Genomic DNA, 25,179 nt, shown 5'->3' on the forward strand with positions numbered 1-25,179 from the left:
TCAGAAACAACAAAGGACGCCCACCATCGCTGCCAAAGTTTACAGATGAACACTGGTGGCCAAGCGGCATCCCCAGAGTCATCGTCAGGAGGTGGCAGAGCAAGGCCCAGCTCTGACCTCCTGACTCTCAGTCCTGCGCTCAGCTGAAAGAGCTGTCAGACAGACAGGCATGTGCCTCAAGGACAGAGGACCCACTGTGAGCACACGCAAGGCCTCGGGCCTAGAGAGCGAGGGCCTTGCCAGCAGCCACGCCTGCCCCCAATGGCCACCTCCTCTGTGTTTAGGAAAAGAGGTGCTTCTGAGAGCCTCTCTCCGGGCTGGAATCTGCCTCTGCTGAGTTTCCTGCCCACTGCCTCCTCTTTCTCCCGCTGCCCTGGAGATGCAGGAGGAGAGAGAAAGATACTTGGCAGGTGTCTTGCAAGCACCTCGGCCCCGTCTGCTTATCTGCGTCCCTGCCACCTCGCCACGGCAAATTGCTTGTTGATAAATGAGGCTATTTAAGAGCGAGTGATGCTGGCATTACAGTTATTAATGAGGACGACGTGGAGAGACGTTTAAGAGAGCGCCGACTGTTCTCACATCCTCCCACCTGTGAGTGATGGGGCCGCCGTGCCGCAGGCCCTTGGCCCCGCGTGCAGGTACAGGCCCTGGGAAAACCGCAGCCACACTCTGTGGTCGTGGGAGGTGTGGGATAGAAGAGGATTGCAGAACCACAGCCTCGACAGGAGCGCCCGGGCTGGAGGACAAGAGCCAGCACCTCCCCTGGGAGTTCAGGCAGTGAGGATGCAAAAATATGCCTGTGAGAGAGCGTGTGCGTGTGTGTGCAGGACCGTGAACGTGGAAACACTGATGTGTGTGAGTGAGCGTACACACTAACAGTGATTTTGGCTTCTCCTACTCCTAGGACTAGAACTTAAACTCTGTAAGCCTCAGTGTCCTCCGCCGTAGAACGGGTGTGATCATCACATCCACCATATAGACTGCTGGGAGGATTAAATCAGATAATCTACACACAGGGCTGAGCCCGGGGACCGGCCCTGGGGTCTGTGGAAGGCCTAGGAAAGGGTGGGGAGCTGCTTCCCAGCACTGTAATTACTACAGCAAACGTGCCTGTGGGAGCGAGCGCCGGGAAGGAAGCGCCAGCGGGGAAGGAGAGCGATGGTGTGCACCTGGGTTTCTCAGGATGCTGGGAACGGAGCTCAGAGAGGAAGGAAACGAGAGGCAGCGCTGAGGCCGGGCTGAGACACATCTGTAGAGCCACACGGGTTGTTAAAACACTGAAACACCATGTGCTGACTGATAACGAGCTGCTGCCCTAGCCCCCTCCCCAAAGAGTTCAACCCCCACCGGAAGGTGTGTGGGACCTGCTCCAGCCCCACGGCAGGCCAGCGTCTGTTCAGCTTGGCACTTCTTCTGCCAGAAAGGTTAGGAAGTGCCTGGAACATCACCCACAGCAGGTGTGAGGGTGTGATTTCAGAGCCTCAGCAGGGTGGGGTTGTGGCAGGGGTGGGTCCAAGTCCTGAGGACTACCTCTTATCAAGGGGGCTTCCCAGAAAACCAGGCCCTGCCCTGGCCCCCGTGGAATCTGGGCCACGACTGTGCTGTGGTTTACGGCTAGGCCCCTGCCTTCGTCCATGGTCGACGCCAGGACGAGGAGCGAGAGATACTGAGCAGCATTTCAGATCTTCTGCAAAACTGCTGTGAAGGACTCTGCGGACTGTGCCCTCAATGTCCTTTGTACCAAGACCCGTATGATCAATTCCTGCCTGAGATTTCCTCCCAGGGAGGAAAACTGCTTCTGCAGATTAATGGGCACGCTCTCTGCTGCCTGGAAACACCTCCCTGTGGCTCCCTGTTGGATTTAACTGTCAGGAAACTTAGGGCCAAACGCAATGTCCCCAATGTGGTAATCTGCTTGACTCGGGCACTTGAGACCACCTAATCCCCCGGCCTCCCCCCCATATGCCATGACATTTCATCCTCCGCATCTCCAGTCGCGCTGGCTTTTCCAGTAAAGCCCCCAGGTCCTTTTGGAAGTAAGAAATCTAAACAATGAGCCCAGCAGCATCAACGATACCCCTGGCCCTCCACCTGCCGCAAGGTCCCCCCGTGTGGTCCTGAGCGCCAGAGCCCCCACCTGCAGGGGGCTCCCTAAGGGAGGCGGCCTCTCCCTTGCCCATAGAGTCCACCATGGCCTATAGGAGAGGAAGCTTTCCAAGTGGCCAGAAACTTCTGGCATCAATTTTGGAGCAGTCCTGTGGCTGAGAGATGAAGACAGGTTTCTCTCCTGGGATGAGGGCTTGGGGGTGAGGGGTAGATGGGAGGAGGAGACCTGCGTGAGATCCTGGGATCTGAGGTCCTTTATGTCAGGGAACTGTACTTTAGAGGTTCAATACTAGAGGAAATAAAGAAATGCACGAGAGAGGAGAGGAGGGGAACGAGAGAGAAGGAAGGGGCCCTCCTGCCTGGAAGCCCAGTGGCTGGGAGATGAGGCCTTGGGGCGGGGACACACAGAATGGGGACAGTCAGGGCTCAGCTTGCCCCCTTACAAAGGGCCTCAATCAAGCCCCTGCTCCTCTGGGGAGGGTGGGTGGGAAGAGGACTCAAGTCAGGCCTGACTCTCCCATCCCTCGCGGCACTCAGCAGCTGAGCCGACCTGAAACAGTCCAGGAGCATCCCCAGCCCACAGCATCCAAACCCTCCCTGCTGCTGGCTGGCCTGGGGCTCATTCACCCGTGCCGGCGAGAGGACCCCCCCAGAGCTGGACCCAGGGCTGTCCCAGAGCCCCACAGCTGCCTCCTAAGACTCAAACCCTGGTCTCCGGAGCTCGGCTCAGGATGGGGTCGCAGAGGAGAAATTGCTCTGAGAGGTCTTCCCCTCCCATTTGCCCTCTCCAGCCATTTCCCAGTCTCTGGTTTTTAAGAGCTTCCTTCTCTGGCCTGAATTGTCCATGGTTCAGACAGAGGCTGGTATTGACGGAACTATTTGCTGAATGGCCCCCAAGTGAACAGACATGCAGGTCAGGACCTGGCCCAGGGCTCCATGGGACCCAATGACCCCGGTTTATCTAGTGTGAGCTCAGAGAAGAGGCGCCATTCAGACCCTCTGGAAGGCCCTGAGCCCTTCCCTGGGGCTGCGGGGGCCTTCTGCCCCCCAAACACCCACCCTCCCTCCCCTGTCTCCTGCTCTCAAGGGCGGCTGTGAGTGGGCGGCCGGTGGCCTCCACAGCCCCATCTCAGGGAAGCCCCAGGGCAAGCCCTTGCCCTTTCACTTGTCCGGGCTGCTCTGCACCTTCCGGGGGGCAGACACTTCCTCCCTTTTACTCTGTTGATCAAACCACTGCTCACAGGCACGCCCCCGACAGACTCCCAGGAGAAACCCGTGTGCCCGCAAGGACAGCCGAGGGCCAGGCCTCCTGCTGAGGAAACGGAGCTGCCGCCAGGGCCACAGCTGGACAACGACAAGCCTGGGAGATGGGGTTCCCAGGGCTCTCAAAGCCCCCCAAACCTCAACCCCACCCCAAGGTTTCCAGGCTGTCAGGCTACGGATTTTCACAAAGCCATCCTTACATCGTACACTCGGATACCCAAGCCCAAAATGTCTAAAGCTGAAGCCCTGTCTTCCTCTGAGGGGAGGGTCTGTAGAGGACATCCCTGTCCAGCCCCAGAACTGGGAGGCCAGCCTCGATCGCACCTCCTCCCTCACCCATCACCCCGACAGCCAGCCCATCCCCCAGTGCTGCGTGGTCTACACTCAGCTGTGCCTCATCCATGGCCTTCTCCCCATGCGAGCAGGGACCACCACACTGCCTTCCATCTGGTCTCCGCACATTCCAGTCCTCCAACCTTCTCTCCACGCAGGATCCCAACCACACCCTCTCCCTCATCAAAGCCAGCAGTGGCGTCCCCGGGCTCACAGGAGAGACCCCTCACTGATGTACCTGTGCAGGTGAAACTCCCTCTGCCCCCGCCCCTTCGCTCTGCCGCTCTCCTCCTGGGCACGCTCGCCACCAACCTCACCTCCGTCTCCTTACATCCAAGTGGCCCCTCAAGCCTCAGCTCAAAGTGTGCTTCCTCGGAGGAGCTTCCCTCACCGCCCGCCTGGCACAGGCCTGCAGGGCCACTGGGCTCTCCGGGAGAGCCCTCTTCACCGTGCGCTCTCGCCCTCGTTTGTGGAGCGGCTGGTTAACGTGGACCCTCTCACGGGACTGTCAGAGCCGGGACAGAGAGTCTTGCTCACCACTGTCATCCCTGCACGAATCCTAAACACTAGGATCTCATAATGCCGGTTGAGCACGCCACTGCAGAAGACAAGACACAACTAGAGAGCAATGACAATCTGCAGGCGTGGGTAAAACTCTACAGAGTGAACCCCCGTGTCCTGCCCAGCCATCTGTGGCAGACACGCTTTATGACTCCCCGACATTCTCGTGTGCCCCCTCATCGCCCAGCCCCCTGGCACCTGGGTGGGGCCATGTGCTGGGTCTGGCCATGGACACAGGAGGCAGTGCTGTGTGTCATCTCCTGGCCAAGCATGGGGGCACGAAGCGAGTTCTCCTCACGCTTCCTTCCCCACCACCGTGGTCTGCAGGGGCCATGTGCTGAGGGGCGCAGAGCCACGAGGCTGAGGCAGGCTGGACCAGGGAATCACCGCGTGGAGGGCAGGTGCCGGCAGGCATCTTGTGCGAATGAGAAAGAAATCTGTTGTGCTCATCCCGACAAGCACAGCCTCTCAGCCTCCTCTGTCCAGCGGCTCTCCAAGCCCCTGCATCAGACACCCTCAGAGACGCACACGCACACTCCTCTGAACCTCTCGCGTTGTTCTCGTTCAGCGTGCGCTTTTGTGCCCTCAGCTCCCTGCAGCCCTCTTCCAGGCGCCGGGTCCTCCTCCCATCCCTGGCCGTCAGCCCCAGCCCTGACCCTCGCCTGGCTCCTGACCTTCTAAGGCCCTGGCGCTGGCAGGCTCCCCCGTGAGTCAGGGCCCTATTCAAAGTGTGACGCTTCTCAGGAGCAGCTGGTCATCTGAAGAAAGAAAATTTTAAAGACCCAAAGCAATGACACCCTAATGGTGGAAGTCCTGGCACTGACAGGAGCAGAGACACTTTCCTGGCTCAGAAGAGCCTGTCCTGGTCCCTCTGAATCCGCTCTGCCCCTCACAAAGCTCCCCCTGCAGCGGAGCAGGCTTGCCCCTGGCCTCATCCCTTACCCCCTCACTCCTCCTCTCTTCAGGGATTCAGCTCATCCTCCACCCCCAACTCATGAGACAGACTTCCTGAAAGCTTCCACCGGCAGGCCGCTAGGGCACCTGGAGGAACCACTCCCTAAAGGGGGGGATGAAAGACACCAGCACAGGGAACCCCAACAACATTAGCCCTGCCTTCCCCGCTCCCTTCATGTGGGCAGGTTAGAAGCATACAGGTTTGGGAAACAGCTGTGCCTGGGTTTGAATCCTGCCTCCTTTACTGACCTGCTGTGTGACTCCAGGCAAGGCACTTAACGTCTCTGAGCCTTACCTATATAATGAGGACAATCATTCCTACTTGTTAAGGTTGTTCTGAGGATTAAATGAAGAAACACATGTGAAAGTCTCTGCCTTGAAGTGGACACTCAGTAAATGGCCATTCCCTTCCCTTCCCCCCTCCGCAAAGCCAGTTAGTTTGCATGTGACCAGTGAACAGACATAAGAACCAAGGAGACAGATAATCCAGCCTGCTGCCTGCCCAGCCTCTCCATTCTTAAAGAGAGAGACAAAAAAGACTTCTTCTTTGGTCAAGTCATTTGTTAAGGAGGGGCTCTGGGAAAATATGAAAAGATTTCACTTATGCATCTCAGGCTTTTGGGGATGGGCTCTTAGACGTCTCCACAGCCACGGGGGTTACCAATGTGCTGTGGAACTCGGGTGCCCCTCCGCTGAGGAGACCAGCACCAGAGATCAGTGAGAAACACGGGGCGGGAGGCCTGGCATCCCAAACCCCGCCCAGCAGCATCCCGTGGAGATGCTCTGCTCCAGGAGAGCAGAGAGGGCAACTCCCTGTGATGGGGCAAGGTGGCCATGGGAATCCAGGAAGACAGAACCTCGAAGGATAAGAAGGAAGGAGCAGAGGCAGAGGGAGCGGGGAGAGGATTCATGGCAGCGAGAAACGCAGGTGCAAAGGCCCAGAGGCATGAGGTTGCATGATGGGTCAACAGAACCGTAAATCCCCAGGCATGGCAGGAGTAGGGGGTGCAATGAGCAGAGGTACGCAATGAGGCTGAGAAGCTGAGAGAGGTGGGCAGGGCCTGGGTCACAAAAGGCCCTGTGTGCTGGGCTAAGAAGTTTTTATTTTATCCTGTTGGCATTGGAGAGCTATAGAAAGATTTTTAAAATATAAACGCATATATTTTAAATGGTGGTAAAATATACATAACATAAAACTTACCACTTTTAACCATGTTTAGGATGCAGTGGCACTAGTTAAGTATATTCAGTGTTCTGCACCAGCCCCACTATCATCTCTAGACATTTTTCATCATCCCAACTGACCCTCCCACCCATTAAACAGCATCTGCCCTCCCCTACCCCAGCCCCTGGCAACCACCATCGAGCTTTCTGTCTCTAGGAAAGAGACTGCTCTACGTACCACGTGCAAGTGGAATCATACAGTATTTGACCTCCTGGGACTGGCTTGTTTCACTTAGCATAACGCCTTCAAAGTTCATCCATGTTGTAGCATCTGTCAGAATTTCCTTTCTTTTTTCTCTTCAATTGTTTAAATTGTGGTAAAATACACATGACATAAAATCTACCATCTTAACCATTTTGAAGGGTACAGTTCAGTGGTACCAAGTACATTCATATTGTTGGACAACCATCACCACCAACATCTCCAGAACTCTTTCCATCTTGCAAAACTGCATCTCTGTCCCTGTTAAGCCGTAGCCTCGGAGGGATTTTAAAGCAGAAGAGTAACCTGGCTTCACTTGTACTTTTACAAAGCTTCTTTTGGCAGTCATGTAGAAGACAGATTTGTGTGGACAGACACTGAAACCTGGGCTGTGGATAGCAAATCACCTCCATCTCCTACACTGATTCTGATAGATTGGTAGTGGCCACCTGGGACACTGTTGAGAACAGGAAAAGTGCGATGATTGATTGATGATGTCTGGCATGGGCACAGGATCGGAGAAATGTGGTATGAGAGCCAGGGATTTGCCAATCCTGGGCTAAGCAGAGATGATAAGAGCCCAGCAGAGAAAGAAAGGGACAGGAAGCATGAGAGACATTTCGGAAGTAGAAACAGTAAGACTGAGTGACCTAGTAAATAGGCTTAGGGACGGGAAGGTTGACTTGTAAACTTCTGGCTTAGGCAACTGGTACCAACTGAATTTTGGAAAATAGGTAGGAGACAAATTCTGGTTTAGACCTGGGTTTCAGGCGCCTGAGGAATGCCTCAGGTAAGCTCCAGCAGACAGGTTCATGTCTATGTTTAGAACTCCAGGGGAAGCGATAAGCTGGAGATGGTTTGTAAAGCTGGACGTCATCCGTGGCAGTTGAAACCACAGGAGGGGTGAGGACCAGGGAAAGGGCTGTAGCGGGAGAGGGGAAGAAGGCTGAAGACACTGGTCTGAGGAGCACCAGCGTTCAAAGAGGCGCCAGGGAGGAAGGAATGGTTGAGAGGTAGGAGGGGCCTTGGGAGACAGAGAGGTCAGTCATGCGGATGGTGCACAGAGGATTCATTCAAGGTCAAGAGCAAAGCAGTCCCAGCATTTCCTGGGCCCCTCACTGTCGAAGCCTTCTTTCCAGGCTCTTTTGGAGAGTGTTCTCACTCTGGAGGAGCTGTGAGAGGAGGGGCATCCCCACCCCGTGCACGGGAAGCGGGTGCTTTGAAGGTTCCAGCACTGCGAAGGGTGAGATCACACAGGTTTGCTTTATAACATTTCTTTATAATGTTTCTTTAATCTGTATGTTCTGGTTCTATACACTGTTCGTCTATGTGATATACTTCACAATTGCAGTCAAAAGTAAAAATATGAATTTTAAAACGTGCAAAAGGCATGAGGTCTAGCAGACAAACCCTCTCTAAGTTGCCTGGTGCCACCTCTGTCCCCTCAGCCAGGTCAGTGCTTTTGTATTTGGCCATGAAGTGTCTGTTCCAGTCCCAGATCTCTCCAGAGAGCCCTGAGGAGCAACCTGAGCCAGGGACGCATCGTCCCTCCTTTCTTGGCTTCTCACCCAGTCACCTGCTGTGCATGCTGTTGTCTGTGTACAGCTATACTCAGTTCCCATCAAACAAGTCACCAAAAGTTTGGAGGTCCCTGGGGGAGGAGCTCCATATACACAACCAGAAGGGCCGAGGAGCTCGCGAATCGTGTCAACCACCTCTCATTCTCAGGGGCAGAAACTGAGGCCCACAGAAGACAATCAACCCGCCTAGGCTCCCAGTAGACCGAAAAGGGAGCCAGAGCTCACCCCAGCCCCGACTCACAGGCTGACACTCCTCTCACCCACCTCCAGGCTTCTGGAACCCAGGCATGGAACCGGGGCTGGTCCCCCTAACTTTCCAGCCTCAGCCCTCAGGTTCTGCACTCCAGGCTGTGGGCTGCCATCCCTCTGCTCACTGGCCAGATCTGCCCTGCTTCTCCCTTTTCCTTCATATCCCCACCCCCTTCCCACCACCCCTCCTCAGGCAAAGCCAGCAGGGGGCGGGGACCCCTTCGTGACGGATGGGCGGCATACTGTTTTCACTTGTCACGCGGGCATACAGAATGACAGACCTTGGGAACCAGGCATTAATACCGAAGATTTATAGTCAAATCTGTCACGGCTGAAGGCACTTCCCCCAAACTTGGCTCAGCCTGAAGGTCGCTTTCTGAGGTGATAAGTGCAAAAAAGATGTCCTCGCCCGCCCTCCTGGGCCCTCCCGCTCCCAGCAGGAGCTCAGGGGGCCCAGCAGGAGTCAGAGCAGAGGACACAGCATCCGGGCTTCTCCAAACGAAAGTCTGAGCCCCTCGCCCACATGTGCCCCCTGCCACCATCATGATGCTCAAATGTGTTCACACATGGCCAGGAGGTGCCAGGGAGGACCAGGGGATGACAGAGGGGCAGAGGATGCTCCTGGGCAGCCCCTAGGGATATCACTGTGTGCCCAAGGGCCGTGCCAGGTAAACCCCCCTCTGGCTACCCAGAAGAGGTGGCTTGGAGGGTGGTGAGGGGAAGAGAGAGCTATGCCTGGCCCAGGTAAAGCGGCCCTGCTCCAAGGATGCACAGCTTAGACCGCCGTCTGATCTCGGGCCCACCTGGGAAGTGGAAGCCGCCCTGCAGGGCCTAGAGGAGACTAAATCACCACTCCGGTCTTCCTAGTGAGGGCCAGGGGTCAATGTCCACCCACTCACCAAATACTCATCAGAGCCTCCAACGATCATGGAAGAGGAGAGCTGAGAGGTGGCTTAGAGACTGACCAGGCCAATGGTCCCATTTTACAGACGGGGAAACTAAGGCTCAGAGAGGAGAAACAAGAATCCAAGTCCCTTCACTCAGTTGACAATTACTGGCACCACAGTGGGGGCTCAGCCTGTTGGCCAGGGCCCTTGACCAGCCGCTTGCTCTGAGAAAAGCCCTTTACTGGGCACGGAGTGGGTCACAGGATGGATAAGGAAGAGGCAAGACTTAAGCATGTGGACCCTTGAACCACAGTGGGAAAGAGCAACGATCACAGCAAGGCATTGGTTCAGCCTACCCTCACAATGACCCTGTAAGTAATACGTTGTTTTTTCCATTTTACCAAAGAGGAGACTGAGGCATCGGTCTAACGGCCAGTTGTCAGAATCTGGGGCCCACCTTCTGACCACCGTGCTCTCCTGCCTCCCTGGAAAAGGCAACTGGCCAACACCATCACAGACATGCCTTGACTCGCTGCCAAAGTTTGGTCAGTGAGGGCTAGGCTCTCCAAGACGAGAAAGGGCTCCTTGGACTGAGGTGGTCTCTGAGGGCTTCCTGGAGGAGGTGGCAGAGGCATTAGAAAGGAGCCAGAGCCTTCCTAATAAGAAGCCTTCCAGGCTCAGCGCTGGCAGGCAGGCACTCTGACCCAGCCCTGAAGGACTCGCCCTACTGGCCCCACCCGGGGGACTCCTTGGAGTGGGTGCCACTGGGCCCTCAGCAGAACAGGCTGGCTGGGGTGGCTTGGCAGTGCAGGCGGCACTGGCAGCTGGTGCCCCAGCACTGCGGCGAGGGGGCGGGGGAGGCAGCAGGCGCCAGCATCCCGGGCTCTGGAGCCTGGCACACGAGCGTCGCTGTTCCCGGGTTATGGATGAGCTAAATTAGCTGTGACTCTCATTAGCGGCAGCTCCTAATTAGTGAAAATTAATATTGGCTTTGATAAAGACATTGGCGCCAGCTTTCCAAGGCAGAGGCATTATCGACCTTGTCAGCAGGGCTAACAACTGGGTAAGTGGAGGCAATCGGCGCCCAGGAGTAGGCAACGGGTCATGGAGGGAGCACAAGGCTCCCGGGCCCTGTCCCTCCGCGGCTCTTAGCCCTGGGGGCAGGGCCGTGAGCAGTCCCGCCCAGGGCTCCCCAGCCCTCCAGCAGTCCTTCTGCAGGGGCCTCTCCCCACCCCAGAGGTGCCGCTGGGACCCCCAGCAGGCCAGTCCTGGGGACAGCTGGCACGAGGGCCAATGAGACTTCACATTATTAATATCGCTTGGCTACTATGTGCCCCAGGAAGTGTATTAAATGTTTTCACATGGATTTAACACTCCCCAAATCCCTGGAAGTAAATACTTTAATTGTCTCCACTTTACAGATGAGGAAAACTGAGGCCTGGAGAGGTAGAGTAACTGGCCCTGGGACAGGCAGAGGGAGCTCTTAGTTCTTCCAGAGTGTTCATCGTTATTTTCTCCATCTTTTTTCTCAATCTATTTAGTACTATGGAGAACCTGAATTTCAATTTGGGGCCACTAAAACATTTCTCCTGAAACTGCTCAGGACAGTCTCCAGACTTGGTATCCCAGATGCTGCCTCTCTGGCGGGGGCACCCAGGAGCACCCCTTCTCCTCAGGCAGTGACTGAAGCCTGGAGGCCTCGGCTCACCCAGGCCCCAGAGAGGCTGTTGCCATGTGACCAGCTCTGAGGCCTTGTCCCTCAGGCCCCTTGGGAGGTGACTAGGAGGGTGTGGTTTCCCTTCATCCCATCCCTGCTCCCCAGCTGGGGACCCTGAGTCCTGCCTGGAGAAATGAGGGGAAGTAACAGATACATCTATTTTTAATCCAAATAAAGGGAAAATGTTTGCCACCATGGAGTTTATAAAAATAACAATGCATTATTCGGGCATTAATAACAATAAAGATGTCAAACTGTCAGATAAGAAGTTAATCTCATTCGAGCACAATTAAAGATGCTATTATCCCACCACCTGGGGCCACTTTGGCTTCTACCACTCAGCAGGCTTCATCGATAAAGGGCCATGCCAAGAGCACAGGAGGCACCGGCGCGGCCCGCCTGCTCCGCCCAGCACTCGGCTGCTCCCTCAGTGACCCCAGCACAAGGATGCAGGCCGCTCAGCTATGGAGGACCTGGCAGGACCTTCAGGGCCAAAGGATGGAGGTAGAGCAAGCTGGGGTCTGGGCCTGCATGCCTGCCATTCACCTGTGCCTTCTCTGGACACATGATTCCAGGGCCCGTCCTCGGGACAAGCAGAGGGCCCCCTAGCCTCATGTTCCTGATGGTGTGAGAAGGTCCAACCAGGCAGAGAAGCACTCTTACACGGAGCAGAGAGGGAATCCAGCTCAGAGGACCAGTCACACGGGTGATGGAGGAGCTGAGAGGCCAAGCAGGGGATGGTGCAGTGACCCAGAGATCAGCAACAGCAGGAAGCCATCACTGCCAGCTCTGCACAGGAGGGACAAGGGAGGAAGTGGTGTTTCCAAAACCTAGGGGCCACGGTCACCTGGTGGGAGCTGGAGCCGCCAGCCAAGGAGAAAGCAGAGGGAGGCTTCTCCCTTTTCCCACTGACCAGTCTCCTGCCAGGGCCTCCCACTGGCTAAATCCAGACGGGAGCCAGCTGACCCAGGAGTCTGGGAAAGGCAGGCCACAGGGTTGGCTCCCTGCGATTCAGAGCAGAGCTGGAGAAGATCAAGACTGGATCCAAGGGCAAAAAGCTCAGGACTGGCCCAGGGTCCAGCCCGGAAATTCACTCCCCCGCCATTTATCGAGCGTCAAATCCATTCCAGGCGCATCTGTGGATGCGGGAGATTTGAACATGAATTAGAAGCCACATCAGTCCTCAAAGCAATTACTGCGTAGTGAAGGAAATAAACACATGAACAGATCATTTCCACGTGATACGATAGGGGATGGGCTGTATCACAGGCCATGAGAGGGCAGAAGACAGATCCCAAGGAAGGAATTCCAGGAAGGCTCTCTGGAAGAGAAACAGCATGAGATGAATGAAGGAAAAGAGAGAGCAAAGGAAACCCAGGAAGGGCATATCAGGCAGTGAGGAACTGCATGAACAAGACACTGAGGCAGGAAACAGCGGAAGGGGGGCAAGTTAGAACAGGACAGGTTCAAGGAGGAGTTCCTATGGGGACACGATGAGTGCAGGTGCCAGGCCACAGCTGGGTCCATGCATCCTGAGCCTGGGGAGGTGGCTGGAATGTGGATGGTGACCTGGGTATCTTTGGCTTGGGGTGGTCATGGAACAAACGGAGGGGGAGATCCAACCATGGAGAGCATGCAAAGGGGCAGAGGGCACATTCCTGGGAAGTACTATGCTGAGTGGGAGATGGAAACCAAGAAGGAATGGTCAGAGAGGTGGGAGAGAAGCAGGAGGGCGCCCGGAGAGCACCAAGTTAGGTCATGGGTCCCTGCAAGGCCAAACACAGTGGGGTCGGGTGGTAAGTCTGAAAGCAGCCCCTGAACTGGGCAGGGGAGCCCACTGGCTGGCTTCCGTGTGAGCCACGTTGGCAGAGTGTGGGAGCAGGAGGCAGGCTGCAAAGGGTGGGGAGTAAGATCTGAGGGGGCCTGAGGTCAAGAGAGAGCGAGTGTAGACCACTTGTCAAGAAGCCTGGTGGCACGATCCGTAACATTAAAACTGCTGCTCTTCAAAAGACACTGCTAAAGAATGAAAAGACAAGCCACAGACTGGGAGAAAATGCTTGCTGCTCATGTATCTGATACAGGACTCCTACCCAGAATACATAGAGAACTCTCAAAACTCCGTAACGAGAAAACAAACAACTCGTCTTTCAAAAATGGTCAAAAGACAATATGGAGCAACAGGAACTCTCATTGATTGCTGGTGGGAATACAAAATGATATAGCCACTTCAAGAGATAGTTTGGCAGTTTCTTACAAAACTAAATGTACCATATGTAAGAACCATACCATGCAGCAATCGTGCTCTTTAGTATTTACCTAAAGGAGCTGAAAACTTATATCCACAAAAAAACCTGCACAAAGATGTTTATAGCAGCTTTGTTCATAATTGCCAAAACTTGGAAGCAATCAAGAGTCCTTTAATGGGTGAACGAATAAATAAACTGTGCTACATCCAGACAACGTAATGTTATTCAGCATTAAGAAGAAATGAGCTATCAAGCCATGAAAAGACATGGAGGAAACTTCGATGCATATTAGTAAGTGAAAAAGTGAATCTGAAAAGGCTACATACTGTATGATTCCAACTATGTGACATTCCAGAAAAAGCAAAACTGTGGAGACAGTAAAAAGATCAGTGGTTGCCACGAGGTAGGGGGTAAAGAGGGATGACTAGGCAGAGCACAGAAGATTTTTAGGGCAGTGAAAATACTCTGTAGGATACTATAATGGTGAATACATGTCATTACACATTTGTCCAAACAATGTACAACACCAAGAGTGAACCCTAATGTAAACTATGGACTTTGGGTGATGATGATGTGTTAATGTAGGTTCATCATTTGTAACAAAGGTACCACTCTAGTGGGGAATATTGATAGTGGGGAATCTATGCATGTATCGGGGCAGGAGGTAATAGGGGAACTCTGTTCTTTCCACTCAGTTTTGCTGTGAACATAAAACTGCCCTAAAAGATAAAGTCTATTATAAATAAATGCATAAATGCTTTAAAGGAAAAGTCATATTTATATTCATCAGTTTCACTACTTATTAGCTACGTAAACTTGGGCAGACCATTTAACTTCTCCTTATATTTAAAATGAGAATAATAAAAATTACATCGCAGGATTTTGAAGATGACATTTTCGAAATCCCTGTGTCCTTAACAAGCGAACAACGAATGTATTTTCTTCTCCTTCATGAAGTTTGCGCCATATGTCTAACCAAAGAAGCATTCGTCCATGTGTCTTTTTCACTCTTAATAAAGTAATTTTAAAAATGTGTATTATTTTAAAAAAACAAACAAACAAACAAAATGGTCAAAAGATCTGAATTGCCACTTCACCAGAGTAGATATATGCATGGCAAGCAAGCACACGAAAAGATGCTCAACATCACAGTGTTTAGGGAAATGAAAATTAAAACCACCACGAGATACCACCACCAGCTACTAGCATGACTAAAATCAAAACACCTCCCACAATGGAGGTTACCAGGGGCTGGGGGAGGGGAGAATGGAGTTATTGTTTATAGGGTACAGAATTTCTGTCAGGATGATGAAAATGTTCTAGAAACAGACAGTGGTGATGGTCGCACAATATTGTGAATATATTTAATGCCGCTGAATTGTACACTTAAAAATGGTTAAAATGGTAAATTTTATATTACATATATATTTTACTACAATTTAAAAAAAAAGACCTCCCACACCAAGTGCTGACAAGGGAGCACCCAGGACTCGATACGCTGCTGATGGGAATGTCAAACAGTACAATCACTTCAAAAAACAGTTTGGCAGTTTCTTAAAACGTTAGACATACAGGTATGATTCAGCAAGCCCACTCCTAGACATTTTCCCAAGAGAAAGGAAGGCATTACGTCCGTGTGGAGTACACAAATGTGCACGGCAGCCTTACGTGGAACAGCCAAAAACTGGAACAACCCCAATGTCCATCAACAGGCGAATGGATCAACAAATGGTGGTTACCTTTACAATGGAATACAGCTCAGCGGTAAAGAGGGCTCGACTGCTGACGTACGCAACAATACGAACGACCTCAAAATAAGTCTGCCGGGTGAAAGAAGACAGACAAAAAGGGTCTTTACAGTATTACTCCATTTACGCAAATTTCTGGAAAATCCAAAGGAATCTATAGTGACAGAAAGTAGATCCGTGGTTACCTGGGGGGGGAGGGGGAGGGAAGGATTACAATAGAGTGCAAGAAACTTTTGGGGGTGATGAATATCTTAATTGTGGTGAAGGTTTCAAGGGTATACACATATCTCAAAATGATCAATTATACACTTTAAATGGTGTCGCTTCTCATTTATGTCAGTTGTACCTCAACAACACTGTAGAAAATTTTGTTTTCTTCAAAGAGCTTGCATGGAAAAGGAAGGAAAGCTGGTGGAGGGAGATTCAGGTGCAGGAGGGCTGTATTTTAGGATGGAAGGGACATGAGCCGCTTTGGGGTTCTGGTGGGGAGGGGGCTGCTGAGCCCTCCTCAGGCCACAGAGAAGGAGCCCAGGAGAAAGAGCCCCTGAGAGCCAGCATGAGGGGAGCTGGCGCCCTGAAGGCAGAGGGGACCTGGGCGAGGGCTAGGTCGCTGGTGGAGGGCATTCTGGGAGAGCCGAGGGGAGAGGGTGTGAGCAGCGACTTGCCGGCCTCAGCCCCGCCGCCCGCCAGCTCCTGTGACAGAGTCTCTTGGTTACTGACCTCCGGTGCTATTTAAATCTTTGTATGCAGGTGGCGGGCTGTGGCTCCCAGTAGACTGAAAACTCCTAATACTAACTATAAACTTAAAATTCTCTTAGTGCTAAGCACAGAGCTCTGCTCATGACATTTGCTGGATGGAGGATGAAGGATGGAGAAGGAGCAGGGAGGGAGAGAGGGCGCCCTCTGGCTTGGGCCTGGCCTGCCTGGCAGGGGCCGAATGTGCGCCTCTGGCAGTAGAGGACGTTGCTCTCACGGCAGAGCACCCGTCCGGACAACAACAGCCCCCTTTACTCTAGCACCACCAAAAGTATTGCCCAGAGGCCCTGGGGTTTGGGGAGACAAGGCCCAGGGGGAGGTGAGGACATCTGGGAGAAGGAAGATGAGCAGTGACAGAGGAGAGGGAGAGAGGGAAAGGAGCATGGAGGAGAGAGAAAAGGTAAATAAAAAGGGACACATGTCAGGATACAGCAGAGAGTTTAATAACTGGGTCCATCTCTAAGCTGGGGGCAGGGGGACTAGGACAAGAGAGTCATGGTCCCTCCCTCGAGGACGGCCCCTTCTGGGGATGGGAGAACAGATACGGAACTAATGGCTGAACTCAAGTGCTAAGTGTGAAACAGGGAATGTAGAAATTAGCCAGAAGCCGGCTGGGGCAGGACACCAGGGCGTTTGGAATCAAGGGGCCCCAGGAAAGAGGACCTGATGAGCACGAGGTAGGGGAAGAGTGGAGCAGAGTGGAGCAGAGGTACCAGCCGGGAGTCCGGAGCCTGGGTCTCGTTCCAGCTTTGCCTTCACTCACAGTGTGACCTTGGGATCCCACACTCAGTTTGCTCCTCTGCACAGTGGAGAGAAGAACATCGGCCAATCCACGCAGCGCTGTCTAGGTTCCAGGCACTATTCTAAGCTTTACTGTGCATAAGTTTCTGCACAACACCCCTATGCGTATATAGTATCGCCATCCTCACTTCATGGATGAGGAAGCTCAAGCACAGAGAGATTAAGTCGCTTTCCTAAGGGTACATAGGTGTTGGTGGTGGAGTCAGCCTTTGAATCCCAGCAGTCAGCTCCCAAGCTCCCAACCTAGGCTCTTAACCACCGCACTACACTACCTGCTCGCCCAACCCCACAGGTTGTGCTACTGGGATTCATTAAAGGACTCTGTTGAAGGTCTGCATGAGTGGTTCTCAAAGTGTGGTCCCCTGACCAGCAGCATCAGCATCACCTGAGAAGCCTGTAAGAAATGCACATTCTCAGGCCCCACCCCAGACTTTCTGATTCAGCAGGTCTGGGGTGGGGCCCAGCAATCTGTTTTAGCAAGCCTTCTAGAGGATTCTGACGCATGCTAAAGTCTGAGAACCACTGGTACACACTATCCACCCACAAAACGTTCTCATTCAAGTGCACACTCTTGTTTGAGAGCTCAACTTGCTGAAATCAGACGGTTGTTCTCAGCAGCCCAGATCTCACGGGGCGTCCTTCTCTCTCCTCTCTGGGGTCTCCAAAGGGGCTCGCTCAGCCATTTTGACTTGCGGCTAGCCCTTCCTCACACCCTCTCCTCCACCCCCCCACAAAGAAACAGCTTGGGCTCCACAAAGCAAAAAGAGCTCGTGCTCTTTAAGTAATAATAACCCAGAGCACACGCGTCCCTGCAGGGCTCACAGGCAGCCCCTTGCTCTGCCCCAGATTCCAGCCTCCACGGTGGCCTGTGCCCCCATGTGTGCGCACGCACACACATGCCCCTCATGCTGCCTTGTCGACGGACTGAGATGCTCCACGTCGGTTGCTACAAATGTATAGAAGAAGCAGGGTATGAAATCAAGGTGAAGTCGCACTCTTACACACATACCACATGAGGAGACAGAGGCGTGTTCACAAGCAGGGCACCACCTCACAAAGACCCATCAGCACACACACTCACACACATGTGGGCAGGGACATACACACAGGGACAGGGACACACACACACAGGACAGGGCACCACCCCTACATGAGGTGGCCTGGATGGGGAGGGGAGCCAGGCCCTGTCCTCTCCTGAGGGTCCTGCCTGCTCTGACCCTGGCCGTCCCGGGTGTGGCAGCTCGAGCGGCCCAGCTCTTCTGAGCCGCCGCCTTCTGAGCATCCGATTCCTCCCGCCCTCAGGAGGAAAATTACGACCTCCTCAGGGAGGAGTTTTTTTATTTTTGGTGTTTTTCGCTCTCCCCTCGTTCAGCGCCCGGCACAAATTTATGACTATTTTTCCAGGCCCGCTGAAGTAAGAGGTAATGGCTTTCAGCGGCTTGCCTCCTCTCACCTGTCACTCACCGCCAGCTACCTGACAGGACTGCAGACAATGTTCCAATCACAGGGGCTGCTTTCTCCCAGGGAGCGAAGAATTCATAGTGGCCGTGGGGAGAGTTATTTCATTCCTGGACGGAACAACGTCAGGTAAACAGCTGTAAAAATTCATAACCCGCAGGGCTGCCTCTGGCCGAGGGGTGGGCCTGTCGCCCACGGGCTCCTGGGTCTGAGCTGGCCCAGCTGGGGCCTGGAGAGCCGGGTGGCACCTGCTGACTCGAGGCCCTTGGTTCCTATCAGCCCATCGACTCCAGCCTCTCGACCTTGAGTAGGTCACGTGGCTCCTGTACCTGGAGCCCCCGAGCTGCTCCCTGGAGAGAATTTTCTTTGCCCTCAGGGCCAGGGGGAGGATGGCCAGGCATGAACAGTGGTCAAGAGCCACACACTCCCTCAGGGGCTGCCCCTGCTGAGGGACTACGGCCAGCTGCCCCGTCTCTGCTGCTCATTTGAAAACCTGTGCTCCCCCCTGCCAGCGCGCCCAGCCCAACATGCAGCATGACGGAAACCTGCTGTCTGTGCTGTCCGCAGAGCCGCCGCTCCCCACGCCGCCTCGGCCGCATGAACGAGAAACGAGTCTTCTGTTCTTATTTAATTGTAATTAATGCAATTTAAACAGCTACATGTGGCTGGGGCTACTGTTTTAGACAATGCAGCATTATACTTTCCCACACACTTGAAGTGTCTCCTACTGAGAAAAACGGGGACAGGATTAGAGCGTCCTCATCCTAGGCTGCTGTGAGGACTGAATGAGACAAGGCACTAAAGTGTCGGCACCTGGTTGGCCCTCCATCAACGACAGCTCTTACTAATGCTATGGGACATGGTCAGAAGGACAGAAGGAAAGGGGATTTGAATTCCGGAATGTCAGGTTATAATAGCACTTTAAATAACTTACTTTCCCATCATTAGATTTCTGTTTAAGTTACAAGGAGATCTAGCTGCCACCAGTGAAGGGCACATGGGATGCATGACCGGGGCCAACAATCAATTGTCCATGAGAGGTCCTGTGGTCCTGCTCTACCATCCCCCTCTGCTCCCTCCTTCCCCAAGCCCCTTCCTCACCTGGCCTCGCCCAGGAATGCAAAGGTGAGTTGTTTGCCCCGGCTCTGGCACAGTGGGGCTGAGCGACACTGCTTCCGGATGAGCCAAGCCCTCACCTCAGATAACTGGTGGGCCTCAGAAGACTTCTCTTCTCTCGAGCCAGAGCATCCGGGAGATGCAGCAGGGCCGGCCGAGGGAATGACTGCTTGACAATCCCCTAAGCCCCCACAGTCAGGGACTCACCGACAGACTGCCCTGGATGTCACTCTTGGCTCCACTGTTTACTAGTTCTGTGACCTGGTGAGTTCATTGTTCTCTCTGAGCCTCAGTTTCCTCTCCTGCCACATAGAGACACACACACCTACCTGACGGGTTGTCATAAAGATCTGATGCAATAACGTGTACAAAGTGCCTGGCATCTTGTGGGTGCTCGATAGATAGAAGCTGTTATTACCCTTGTTACCATTATTCAGAAGTAGCAGAACACACTGGATAAAAGGCTGGTTGCTGACGCCAGACCACCCAAGTTCAAATCCCAGCCCCACCCCCACTCACAGCTGTATGATCCTGGGCAAGTCATGCAACTGTGTGCCTCAGTCTCCCCATCTATAAAATGGGAATGGTTACCACGGCACCTTCCTCACACGGTCGTTATTAGGTTAAAAGAGCTTACTGCATTACTGACACAGAGTAAATACTGTATGTGTTGCTTCGACTAAAATATTCTAACGAGGCCTCCAAACATAGAGTAGTGGGTGGACAGTGTCTACAACTTCCTCATAAAGAAGCGGCCAACGTCAGAAACCCCAGCAGGCCTGGGTTTTGATCTGTTGATGGCAGGACACTGCCCTGGCCAAAACGAAGGGGCAGAGAATGAGGAACTCGGCAGAAAACCTTCAGGAAAAACCGAGCAGTTCTAACATGAAGGCGCCTTCGACTTCAAGGGTCTTGGCTCTCAGACACCCTGGGGACTTTACACCCAATGATGTTCGCTCACGAGACAGTCAACATCCTGATTGACAGATGAGAAAACTCCAGCAGGAGAGCCGGCTGGAAAGAGGATGCTACCTCCTTCCACCTTCTGTCCTGCCTTCCCTGCCACTCACCCACCTCTCCCAGAGCCAGAGAGCACAGGCTGAGAAAGAGAAGCCCCGGGGGCCAGCGATGGGGGGATGGGGGGGCAGCCCTGTCCTCCTGTCTCATTATGCTTTTAATGGCATCAGACTGGACAGAAAATAACTGGAAAGGAAAAGGAAACACTTCTTGCCAACTGGGTGAGGGAGGGCTGGGATTAACCAGCCTTGAGGGTGTGCCAGGCTCTGTGCTGGGAAAATGTCATATGTCACAGCCCATATGTCATCTCACAAATGAGGGAACCAGGCTGGAGCAGGGACAAGCAACCTGGGGCTCCCAGGCAGCCTGTCTCCCCGATGTGGCCTGGGTCTAATTTCAGAACATGGCCTCCTTCTGGCCACTTCTCAAATAGACTCAGCTATTTACATTTTTGGAGCTAAAAAGCAGTGCCACTTTCCTCATGGATGTGTTTCTAGTCTATAAAGTAGGTAACCTAAGTTGTAAAAATATTCATTCTCCTCCCTGACCGCCACCTATGACACTCGATGAAGCTATTTTCATTTTAGATGGAGGGATATGCAGCTGGTAAACATTTTAATTTTCCTAAACTGGCCTTCAGGCAAAAGAAGAGGTGCTCACCCTTGGATCCAAGGCTAAGTTCAATGTCCTGCCCAGTGGGGCAGGCGCCATGCGGCACTACCCACAAGTGTCCTCTGGCTTCCTCTGTCCAAAGAGTGAGGACAAGGACTGGACCAGGCTCAAGGGGACCTTAGACTGTCGACAACTGAGCAGCCGTTTGCTTTTAGGAAGCACCTGTGCAAGCAGGGGCAGACGAGGCTCCCCAGGTGGGACAAGAGTTACCATCCCTGCCATTGCACACCTGCGGCGGGGCAGGCCCTGTGCTCACCGCAGTCGTTATTTCACTCGATAATCACAACAGCTCTACAAAGTGCGTGGCCCCAGCTCCATTTGATTGATGAGAAAACTGAGGCTTCCAGCAGTGAAGGGTCAGCTCGAGGCCCCAGCATGCGTGGGGCAGGGCCAGGGCTCAGAGCCCCTTCCTCCGAGGCTCAGGGCCTCTGACACCATGCTGGGAGTGCTCAGCCAAGAGCTGGCAATGGACGGCTTGGCTGCTGACTGGGAGGACAGGGCATTCACAGGCTTCAGAACCACCCTCTGCTCCTCCTCCTCTCTGCTCAGCCCAAAACGCCCCCACCAGATCCACATCTCCTTGGGCAGGACTCCCTCCCATGCAGCGGGGGTGGGGGGGGGGGGCCTGAGGAGAGAAGCAGTTCCTTTCTCCTTAATTGACCGTAAATTGCTCCAGAGCTTTTAATGAAGTCCGTCAGGAGTAATTATGTCCGCTGCTGCTGCGCGGCCACTCTATGTAAACACAAAAGGCGGGGCTGGGGGCAAGCTGCGCTGGGCACCTCTCCCGGGCCGCCCCTCCCCCGGGGGCCCCTCTTAACTCACACATCTGTTCCCGATGATGAGCCACAACTGAGGTGTAGGAAACACAGGAGACGTCCCAGGCAGGGCACCTGCCAGACGGTCAGGCAGGCAAGAAGTGGGTCTCAGAGAGCCCAGTGCGACGCCCATGGGGCAGATGCCACCGAGGCTGGGAACTGAGGAGGCCCGGATGACGGAGGGCTCGCGCCAGACTCGAGGGCCAATTCCAGCGGCTGGGAAGCAGCACAGCAAGGGCGGGGGTCTCAAGTGGGGTCCCCAGATGGGCAGCAGCCTCACCCAAGAACCTGTGACTGCAAATTCTTGGCCCCCAAGCCTACTGACCAGAAACTCAGGGGTATGGCTGGCAATCTCTGTTGTCACAAGCCCTCCAGGGGGTTCTGAACTGCTGGTGGGAGGGAAAGAAGGCAATGGGAGAGACTTGTTATCCTCAGTTTACGCGATGGGGAAACTGAGGTCTGAAGAGCTGAGGCAGTTTACTCAGGGCACACCGGGGAACAGAGCTGGGCACTGCAGCCCTAGCCCACCCTGTGGCCAGCTGTTTGGGTCAAATCTCAGCGCTGACATTTGATGGGCCCTTGGACTTTGGACAAGTCACTAACTTTTCCTCCTCCATAAGCAGGGGCAGTAGTGCCCCTATGTGTTGTCATGAGCATCAGATACGTGGGAACTGGGCACAGGCTCTGTGAGCTGCTTCCATCCCAAGTCGCTGCCATCACACGTGGAGTCCTGTGATACAACAGGGCACAGAGAAGAGCGAGGACTGCAGAGGAGATGTGGACTGTGTTAAAAATGACAGCAGGCTGGTGCCAGCACCGGATTACTACCCCCGCCAGGGCGCCGACTTTTAACTATTACTCTGGACCCCTGCCACAGGAAAGTCCCTGCCACCTGAGCACTCCCATCCGAGCTGTCCCTCGTGAGTGGCACGTCTCCCTGTCATCTCCTCTCAAGCACGCCTCTTCCTCGGAAAAGGCTTCCCTAACCTAAGGCTGTCACAGCCCAGGATGAACGTGCTCTTGGCTGGGACAGGCACTTGAGTTGCTACACAAAGAACTAGTGCCACCAGTGTACCACTCCCTGTGCCAAGCTCCACAGGGAACACTGAGGAAGGAAGGCCATTGGTGCTCACTGTCACCCTACTGCACATTCCAGTGGCCCCTAACAATGCTTCCAGACATGACCCCTCCCTCAAAGAGTTTACAACTTGGTCTAGGCCCTGGCTCCACCCTAGAGTACCAAGGGGCTGCAGGGGCGGCTGATTAGGACAAACATATGAGGTGACGGGTGGAGCTGAGCTATAGGGCCCCACAAGGGACTTTGCTCCCCTAACCTTGTGCCCTGTGTGTCAACACCAAGCAAGGCTGATCCCACAAGGACACCTACCCAATAGTGTACTGAGTCCCCACACTATGCACCCACTCTGATCTGCTGATGAATCTACCAGCCTGCAGAGCTGGTGTCCCTAGTAATGGGGCTGGGCTGCACCCAGGGCTAACAGGCTGCCAGCAATCAAAGAGATTTGTCCGCAGGCTCTGATCCACTCACCTCCACTCTACCTGCACTGTCCAAGGCTGCCTGGAGCCAGAGGCCACACGGGGACCCACCAGGTGGGCACCAGGGCCCTCGCCCCACATTCTCAGGCAGCACAGGATGCATAAGGTGGCAGCGACAATGACCTGCCTTGCAATGAGGCCAGAAGCCACTTCTTGGCACCCAGACAGGGCAAGTGCGGTGTCTGAACCCCGTCAACACTGCTCACCGAGGGAATGTGGCAGATAAACGCCGCCTCCCTGCCCGTCAGGGCTGAGTTACCCACAACATAGGGTTCCTCTAGAGAGCTCATAAAGCAGCTGATGTGGCGCAGCAGGCTCAACGCTCAATAAGCCCTCCATCTCACTCCAGTCGGACGCCAGCATATTCATCCTGAATTATCCGTTCAAAGGCCAAATCAATCCCAGCAAGTACTGGGGCTCCCCTCGCACACAGTCCTGCTGCCAAGAGAGCCCAGGAAAGGAGGGTCCCCAGGCAGCGCTGTGACACCAGGGATTGGGGACAGGGAGAGGCGGCTGAGACACACCCTCCACCTCACCCAAGGGCAAGGGCCCAGAGGGAACCAGTTTGAGGCGCTTGTCCCCTCCAGCCACTGTAGTATGAAGGCAGAGTGAGGAATCCGCAGAAGAGAGGCCGCAGATGGCGGGTGAGGACCCCGTACGGGCCCCTGCACTGGAAGGCTCTCCTCTTTCCCTACTCTGACCTACTCACTTATAAAGAGGCTAGAGAGTTGGTTACAGAAAGAGAAAGACCCGGGCTTGAATCCAGCTCTGCAACTTAAAGACTGTGAGTCCTTGGGCAAGTGACAACCTCTCTAAGCCTCAGTGTCCCCATCTGTAAAGTGAGCTTAATATCTACCTCCTTCAGAGGGAGCTGTGAGGATAAAGTGTGCGAGACACGCAAAGCCCTTAGAGCACCACCAGGCCCATGGAAGGGTGGCCGGGAGGAGAAGGTGGGCAACGTCTGTCCTGAGTCTGAGGGCCCGCTACAGGAGCTGGGGATCTCCAGAGCAAAGCAGAGCAGACGCAGGGGCGGGCCTCTCTTCAGACCCTGGACAGCTGTCACATGAAGAAGGACAGGCTGGCTCCAGGGAGTTCTAGGCAGACCAGGATGGACGGGGAGTGGCAGCAGGAGGCAGACAGCCCCTCAGTAGGCTGCTGGTGGACCACCTGGTGAGGCCGGGCCTGGCCAGCACCTGTACCACCTGTTGGCAGACAGCTATGTCGAAGAGATTCCTGGTCAGGCTGGGAGCTGCCACCAGGGACCCTGGGCCTCACTCACCTGGAAGGTGGAAATGACCCTTGGAAGAGCAATGTGTGAAGCCACATCAAATATTTATGTGTTGGGCACAGTGGGCTTGGGACCCCTAGGGCATCATTCCTGTCCCCAAGCTGCTTCTCGTCTGGTTGGGAAAGCATGAGTCAATGACAACAATAACAGTTAGCATCTATTAGTGCCAAGCACAGTTTGAAATGCCTGAAATCAACTAACTTATTTAATCCTCACCACAGTCCTAGGAGTATACAGTGTGATCATCACCCCCATTTTCCAGATGAGTAAACTGAGGCAGAGAGAGGTTAAGTAGTCAGTGATACAGTCCACACTTAGTGAAGAAGCAATGGAGGGCTTAAGATAGGAGGTAAGTCTTTCTGTCAGCCCTTGACCAAGAAAGGGTTTGGACACCCAGGAAAGTTGTCCCCTGACAACGTGTTATGCTAGAGGAAGCACTTAAAGACAAATGGCTCAATAAAAACAACGTCTGCCATTTGTACAGCAGTTTGGTTTTTAAACCTGTTTCATAAGCTCCCTGTGAAGCTGGCTGGGCAAGGATGACCATCCCCATTTCCAGGGGAAGAAAAGGAGGCTCAGAGAGGCTAAGGGACTTGTCTATGGTTACACAGCTAATAAGTGGTAGAGTT

The 25,179-nt window shown here is 54.0% G+C and overlaps 1 protein-coding gene across 5 annotated transcripts in view; it reads right to left on the bottom strand.

Annotated features, from left to right (window-relative positions):
- CDH23 (cadherin related 23) overlaps nucleotides 1-25,179 on the bottom strand; it is a 398,494-nt gene that overhangs the window by 318,706 nt on the left and 54,609 nt on the right. The window lies entirely within an intron of this gene.

The sequence above is a fragment of the Equus quagga genome, chromosome 2, assembly GCF_021613505.1.
Source record: "Equus quagga isolate Etosha38 chromosome 2, UCLA_HA_Equagga_1.0, whole genome shotgun sequence".
Classification (NCBI taxonomy): domain Eukaryota; kingdom Metazoa; phylum Chordata; class Mammalia; order Perissodactyla; family Equidae; genus Equus; species Equus quagga.